The sequence below is a fragment of the Phyllostomus hastatus genome, unplaced genomic scaffold (genome assembly GCF_019186645.2).
Source record: "Phyllostomus hastatus isolate PE091 unplaced genomic scaffold, TTU_PhHast_1.1 phas_contig_1, whole genome shotgun sequence".
Taxonomy (NCBI): Eukaryota; Metazoa; Chordata; class Mammalia; order Chiroptera; family Phyllostomidae; genus Phyllostomus; species Phyllostomus hastatus.
In genome coordinates this window covers 48,323,526-48,331,892 of record NW_025333498.1, presented here as the reverse complement: position 1 = coordinate 48,331,892, position 8,367 = coordinate 48,323,526, and the positions used below count along the sequence as shown (strand labels likewise).

The 8,367-nt window shown below is 36.9% G+C and overlaps 1 pseudogene; it reads left to right on the top strand.

The window, feature by feature from the left end:
* The first annotated feature begins 7,187 nt into the window (after positions 1-7,187).
* LOC123826008 lies at positions 7,188-8,139 on the top strand (annotated as a pseudogene).
* Positions 8,140-8,367: the final 228 nt, after the last annotated feature.

Here is an 8,367-nt window from a genome sequence, read left to right as displayed (position 1 = left end):
TAGTAATCCATTGTGTAAATGTAAAGTTTTTTGATCCACTCATTTACTGATGGGCATTTAGGTTATTTTCATCACTTGGCTATTGTAAATAACACTGCTATGAACATCGGGGTGCATAATTTCTTTTGATTTGGTGTTTCAGGATTCTTAGGGTATATTTTCAGCAGCAGAATCACTGGGTCAAAGGCAGTTCCACTGTTAATTTTTTGAGGAAATTCCATACTGTTTTCCATGCTGCACCAGTCTGTATTCTCACCAATAGTGCACTAGGGTTCCCTTTTCTCCACATCTTCCTCAGCCCTTGTTTGTTGACTTATTAATGATAGCCATTCTGACAGGTGTGAGGTGACATGCCAGAGTCCAGCTGCAGCAGGTCCAGGGATTCCCAATGGATGGACGGCGTCGGTGAAGGAATGACATGAGTGGTACAGTTTCAAGCTCAACAGCCAGGCATCTCTGCTTGGGCTTTTGAGGGTTTTTTTTTTTTATTTTTATACAGTTGGGTGTGTACATGTGGCATATGTGAAAGCAATAACAAAAATGAGGTTTTTAAGGCATATTTGCTTTATCCTTATTCTGCAGAAAATAGGAGGCAGCTCTCTATTGCATATTATTGTGCAAGCTTTTAGCTCCTAACCTTTGCAATTAATCAGTAACACAGTTTATCATATTATATAACACCTTAATTTCTTAAAGCTTAATTTAATTTTAATCTATATATTCTAAAGTTGCAAGCTGGGCATGTAGCTGGGCAGAGGACTGTTTTAGCTCACTGGCAAAGGCTATGTAGAAGGCTTTTATGGTTAATGTGGTTAGTATCTGTTTCTCACTTCTCACTTCAGCACCAGAACCCTGTCATCTTGTGCAAGTAATAATCTTTGTTTTGCTGAGTCCATTCAGCTGCCTGCCACCTACCTTGGTGTTGATGTATTTTTATTATTTGTTTCCATCTTTGATGTCTGACTTTTTAGGCAATAAATGCCATAGGGGTCCTGATCACTTAAGCATTTCATAGAAGGGGAGTGTATAATAATCTTTCCAATATCTATTTATATTTACCCATTATGTCCCTTTATGATAGATTCTGGTATAGGGTAAAGGGGGATCAGTGGGCCTAGGAGTTAGAGGGGGAACAGACCATGGATACAGGTACAATGCTGACCAAATGTGTTTTTTGAATCTATGTCTAGCTCCCAGAGCCCTGGTTTTAAGGAATTGTGTAATAAGGGTGGGTGTAGGGGCTTTTGTAGGGAGTAATCCTAGGAGTCTTTTCCATTCCCATTCTTTGAATTCTCTAGCCCACTTATGAGGACACTCTGGTGGGGAGTCACTCTCCAATGAGCTGTCATTTTCTTGCTTACTTCCAAAGAACTGGATTTCTTCTGTGGAGTTGCCATTTGTCCTAGTCCCATGGTAAATCACATAGACCCTAAAGCACAGGTAGTAATACCATGATTAAGCAGAGGAGTGCCAAGTACTTTCCCCTGCCGTGCCTGGTGTGCAGACGTGCGGCTCCCTCTGTGACTGTGTCAGACAGCAGGGCTGGGTTAGCTCTCAGCAGTGATATCTCATTTTGGTTTTAATTTGCATCTCTCTGATGGCTAGTGATGTTGAGCATTTTTTTTTTCATATGCCTGTGGACCATCTCTATGTCTTTCTTGGATAAGTATCTGCTCAAGTCCTCTGTCCATTTTTTAATTGGATTGTTCGTCTTCCTGGTGTTAGGTCATATGAGTTCTTTATACATTTTTAGATTAAACCCTTGTCCAATGTATCATTGGCATATATGTTCTCCCATACAGTTGGTTCCTTTTCATTTTGATGACAGTTTCTTTAGCTGTGCAGCTTTTTGATTTGATGTAGTCCCATTTGTTTAATTTTTCCTTTATTTCCCTTGCCCTAGAAGATATATTGGAGGAAGTATTGCTACGTGGAATGTCTGAAATTTTGATGCATATGTTTTCTGCTAGAATTTTTAAGGTATTACAACTTAAATATTTAACTCTTTAATCACTTTGAGTTTTTTCTGGTGTATGGTGTAAGTTGGTGGTCTAGTTTCATATTTTTTGCATGTACCAGTCTCATTCTCCCAAAACAATTTATTGAAAAGACTATTTTTACTCCATTGTATGCTCTTGCTCCCTTTGTCAAATATTAATTGATCTAGAGACATGGGTTTATTTCTGGGTTCTCTGTTCTGTTACATTGATCTATGTGTCTGTTCTTATGCTAGTACCAGACTGTTTTCATTAGAGTGGATTTGTAGAATAGTTTTATATCAGGTATTGTGATCCCTCTGACTTGATTCCGCCCCCCTCCCCCCCGCCTCAAGATTGCCGAGGCTATTAGGGGCCTTTGTTGGTTCCATATAAATTTTTGGTGTAGTTCTCCTAGTTCAGTGAATTATGCCATTGATATTTTAATAGGGATTTCACTGAATCTATAGATTGCTTTGGTAGTATGGGCATTTTAATTATGTTAGTTTTTCCAATCCAGTAACAGGTTATATGCTTCCATTTATTTGTATCTTCCTCACTTTCTTCCTTCAGTGTTCTATAGTTTTCTGAGTATAGGTCTTTTACTTCCTTGGTTAAATTTAATCCTTGGTGCTTTATTTTTCTTGTTGCTGTACCAAATGGGATTTTCCCCCTAGTTTTCTTTCTGATACTTCATTATTGGTGTACGGAAATGCCATTACTTTCTGAATATTGACTTTGTATGTTGCTACTCATGCCAAATTCATTTATTAGGTCAAGGAGTTTTTTTCTGGTGGAGTCTATAGAGTTTTCAATGTACACTATCATATCCTCTGCAAATAGTGACAGTTTTACTTCCTCCTTCTCAATTTGTATGCCTTCTATTTCTTTTTCTTCTCTAATCACTGTGGATAGAACTTCCAGTACTATGTTGAATGAGTTGTAAGAGCAGATACCCTGGTCTTGTTCCTGATCTTAAGGGGAAAGTTTTAAGTTTTTGTCCATTGAGTGTGATGTTGGCAGTAGGTTTCTCATATATGGCCTTTATTATGTTGAGGTATACATCCTCTATTCCCATTTTGCTAAGTGTGTTTTTATCATAAATGGGTTATAAATTTCATGAAATGCTTTTAAAACATCTATTGATATGATTTTGTGGGGTTTGTCCTTCATTTTGCTTATGTGGTGTATTATGTTTATTAATTTGTGAATATTGTATCATCCTTGCATCCCAAGGATAAGTCCCACTTGATCATGGTATATGATCTTTTTAAATATATTGCTGGATCTGGATTGCCAATATTTTGTTGAGGTTTTTAGCATCTATGTTCATGAGAGATTTTCACTTACAATTTTCTTTCTTTGTTGTATCTTTACCTGGTTTTTGGAATTAGAGTAATACTGACCTCATAAAAAGACTCCAGGAGTCTTCCCTGTTCTTGAATTTTTTAAATATTTTGAGAAGAATAGGAGTTACTTCTTCTTTGAATATTTTGTAAAATTCATCTGTGAAACCATCCAGTTCATGGCTTTTGCGTGTAGGAGTATTTTGATTATGCCTTCAATTTTGCTAGTTGTTATTGCTCTATTCAGGTGCTCTCTTTCTTACTGATTCAGTTTTGGAAGATTATGTATTTTTGGAAATTTATTCATTTTGTCCAGGTTTTCCAATTTATTGCCACATCATTTTTCATAGTAATTTTTTACAATTCTCTGTATTTCTGTGTTATCAGTTGTTACTTCTCCTCTTTTGTTTCTGATTTTATTTATTTGAGTCCTCTCTTTTTTTTTCTTTATGAGTCTGGTTAAGAGTTTGTTGATGTTTATCTTTTCAAAGAACCAGCTCCTGGACTCACTGATAATTTGAATTGACTTTTTCGTCTCTGTGTCATTTAATTCTACTATGACCTTGATTGTTTCCTTCTTTCTACTCTGATCTTTGTTTTTGTTCCTCCGATTCTTTTAAAGTTAGAGTTCGGTTGTTTATTTGAGATTTTTCTAACTCATTTAGGTAGGCCTGTATTGCTATGAACTTCCCTTTCGGGACTGCTTTAGCTATGTCACATAGGTTTGGGGTTGTTGTATGTTCATTCTCATTTGTTTCCAGGTACTTTTTGATTTCTTCCTTTATCTCTGCTAACCAATTCAGTATTTAATAACATAATATTCAATCTCCATGTATTTTAATGTTTTTGAGGTTTTTTCCTGAGTTACTTTCTAGTTTCATAGTATTGTGGTCAGAGAAGACACCCATATGATTTAAATATTATTATAATTATTGAGTCTTGTTTTGTGTCCTACCATGTGGTCTATCTTTGAAAATGTACATTTGAAAAAATGTGTATTTTGCTTCTTTGGGGTGAAATTCTCTGTTAATATCAATGAAATCCATTTGATCTATGGTCTTTTTGTTTTTCTTTTTCAATGCCACAATATCCTTGTTGATTTTTTTCTTTCTTTCTTTTTCTACTATCTCCATTCTTGACAGCAGGGTGTTAAAATCACCTATGATGACTATATTGCTGTTGATCTCCTTCTTAAAGTTCTCCAAGATTTTCCTTATGTATTTAGTTAGATGCTTCTCTGTTGGGTGCATATATGCTTACAAGGGTTATATTATCTTGTTGGACAACTCCTTTAAATATTATGTAGTGACCTTCTTTGTCTCTTGTTATCACCTTTGGTTTGAAGTCTATTTTGTCTGTTATAAGTGTTGCTACCCTAACTTTTTTTTCATGTCCATTTGCTTAGAATAATTTTTCTAAACCTTACTTTCAGCCTGTGTACGTCTTTTGTTCTGAGGTGGGTCTCTTGTAGATAGCATATATGCAGGTTGTGTTTTCTTATCCATTCAGTTATCCTATGTCTTTTGATTGGAGCATTTAATCCATTTACATTTAATGCTATTATTGGTAAGTACTTATTCATTGCCATTTTTTCCCTTTGTGCTTGTGTTCCTCCTTCTCTCTCTTCTTTTCTTCATCTTCCTAAAGCAGTCTCTTTAGCAATGCTGGTTTGGTGGAGATGTATTTTTTTAGCATCTTTTTTTTGTCTGAGAAGCTCCTTATTTCACCTTCCATTTTAAATGACAGCCTTGCTAAATGGAGTAGTCTTAATTGCAGGTCTTTGCTTTTCATTACTTGGGATATTTCATGACATTCCCTTCTGTCTTGCAGTGTTTCTGTTGATAAGTCAGGTGATAGCTTTATAGGATCTGCCTTGTGTGTTACTAGCTGTTTCTCTCTTATTGTCTTTAATATTCTCTCTATGTCTTTAAATTTTGTCATTTTAATTATACTGTGTCTTTGAGTGGGCCTCTTTGAATTCTTCTTGATTGGGGCTCTTCGTTGTTTCCTGAACTTGCATAGCTTTTCACCAAGTTAGGGAAGTTTTCTTTCATTATTTTTTTCAAACAGGTTTCTATACCTTGTTCCCTTTCTTCTCCTCTGGAATCCCTATAATACGAATATTCTTATATTTCATGGTGTTCTGCAGTTCTTTTAAACTATCTTCATTCTTTTTGAGTCTTTTATCACTTTGTTGCTCTGACTGGGTGTTCTATTCTACCTTGTCTTCCAACTCACTGATTCAGTCCTCTGCTTCATGTAGCCTGCTTTTAATTCCTTTTAATGTATTCTCCATTTCCTCCTGTTTCTTATTCATAGCCTCTATGTCCTTTTTCCTGCTGAAGTATGTTCTACTAAGTTTCTTGTAGCCTCCATAAAGTTCCTTGTAGTTTCTACTGAGTTCCTTGGGCATCCTGATAACCAATACTTTGAACTCTAGGTCTGATACATTGTGTCCTCAATTTCATTTAGGATTCTTTCTGGGGATCCTCCCTTTCCTTTCAGTTGGGGATTGTTTATTTTTCTCTCCATTTTAGGTGGCATTTTTGTTTGTTTCTGCCTAATAGATTTATCTTCTTTGACTCCCTGTCTTTGTGGAGTGCTCTTCTGTAGTAGGAGTCCTGTGGGACTCAAAGTTGCAATCTCCCTGAATGTCTGAGCTGGATACTCTAGAAATGGCCTTTATGCTGTTTATCTGGGCTCTCCTTTAAATTGTTTTTTGATGTTGTTGGCTCATTTATTGGTGAGTTCTCCCCTTCTCCTGGCTGACTGAATTTCACAACCTCTACCACATCTTGTATGCTATTATATAAAAGCTGCCAGAACAAAACAAAACCACCCAGTAAAAAAACCCCCACATCCACAAAAAATACCTGCAACCACTACCAAAATATCAAGAATAAAGGAGCTAAGATTTATAAAGGTAGAAAAAGAAAAAAATAATATATGAAAGGAAAAAAGACTATGAGGTGACTGACGGAAAGAGAAATGATTTTGAGAGTATAGGAGAGGAGAAATGATGAAAGTAGTGAATAGAAATAAAGTGAAGAAGAGGAGAAAGTAAAATTTACTACATAAATAAAATAGGGATGGAATAGGACAAACTGGAGTAAGACAAGAAAGAGTAAAGTATGAGGTTTGGGAGAGAAAAAAACAGGAACCAACCTGAAGAAAAACAACCACTTCAGTGATATCCATAACAAAGGAGAAAAGTTTGATAAATATAGAAAGAGGATAATAATATTATAAGGAGGTAAAAAGAAAGAAAAGAAAAGAAAAGAAAAGAAAGATTGTGAGATGTTTAAAGGAAAGAAAACTGATTTTGAGAAGATGGAGGGATAATAAGCATAAGATTTAGAAATCAGGCTAAGAGAGGGAGAAAATAAAATTTAAAATTAAAATAAGACAAGGCAGGAAAAGGCATAGTGGAGTAGGACAAAGGGACAGTAAAATATGAGATTTAAAATAAAAAATAGTGAACACCTAGGGACAGAACTGAAAAAATGCAACAACCCCAATATCAGTGACAACTGAGCAAATATTAATAAAGGTAGAAAAACAATAAGGATATTATAAGAAAGGGAAAATATGATATGACTAATAGAAAGAAAAATGGTTTTGAGAAGATGGAGGGAGGAGAAATAGTAGGAGGGAGGAGAAATAGTAAGAGTGAGGAATAGAAACAAGGCATAGAAAGGGAAAAAATAAAATTTAAAACAAAAATAAGAAAGAGAAAGGTGAAGGCAAAATGGAGTAAGAGAAGGGAAGAGTGAAATATGAGATTGGCCTTTATCTGTGCTACCCAGAGAAGGACCCATAGGGTGTTGTTCTCAGTTCCCAAATAACTCAAAGGGAAACTTTCACAATGTCCAGAGGACTTGATGTCCTGCAAATGAAGGAGAAGGATAGCCTCAAATTCCTTTTTGCAGGAACCCATTTAAGTGGCACCAACCTTAACTTCCAAAAGGAACAACGCATCTACAAAAGGAATGGAAACGTGATGGCATTTATATCATAAATCTGAAGAGAACCTGGGAGAAGCTTCTGCTGGTAGCTCATGCCATTGTTGCCACTGAAAACCCATTCACTGCCAGTGTCGTATCATCCAGGAACACTGGCCAGCAAACTGTGCTACAGTTTGCTGCTGCCACTGGAGCCACTCCTGTTGTTAGCTGCTTCATTCCTTGAAACTTCACTAACCAGATCCAGGCAGTCTTCCGGGAGCCAAGACATCTGGTGGTTACCAACCCCAGGGATGACCACCAACCTCTCATGGAGGTGGCAAATGTTAGCCTGCCTACTACTGCTCTGTGTAACACAGACTCTCCTCCTCCCTGTGTGGACATTGTCATCCCCTGCAACAACAGGGGGCTCTACTCAGTGGGTCTGATGTGGTGGATGCTGGGCTAGTAAGTTCTGTATATATGTGGCACCATCTCCTGTGAACACTCATGGGAAGTCGTGTCTGATCTCTTCTTCTACAGAGATCCTGAAGAGATTGGGAAGGAAGAGCAGGCCACTGCCGAAAAGGTTGTGATCAAGGAGGAACTTCAGGGTGAATGGACTGCTCCAGCTCCCAAGTTCACTGCTGCTCAGCCTGAGGTCGCTGACTGGATTGAAGGTGCAGGTGCCCTCTATGCCTGTTCAGCAGTCTCCTCTTGAAGCCTCGGGTGCTCAGCTGCACTGGAGACTGGTCTGTAGCTCCCACTGCACAGGTCACTGAATGGGTAGGAACAGCACTGAATGGGCTTAAGCTGGTTTTCTACAAACTCTTCACAGAATGGAAACAAGGTTTATGGAAAGCAAACGGTTTCTAGAAAAAGTAAAGTAAAATAAAACATGAGGTTGGAATTAAAACTAAAATAAAAGTAAAAAATCATAAAAATAAGATACATATATAACTAAAATAAAAATGGTACAATAATAGGAACAAAACTGAAGACAAAGAAACTGTTAACAAGTTATGCAGAGGAAAAATAGCACAAATAATGAAAAGGAACAAGGTGGAATTGATTTCAGCAGTCTAGTGTTTGTTGGCTTGCTGT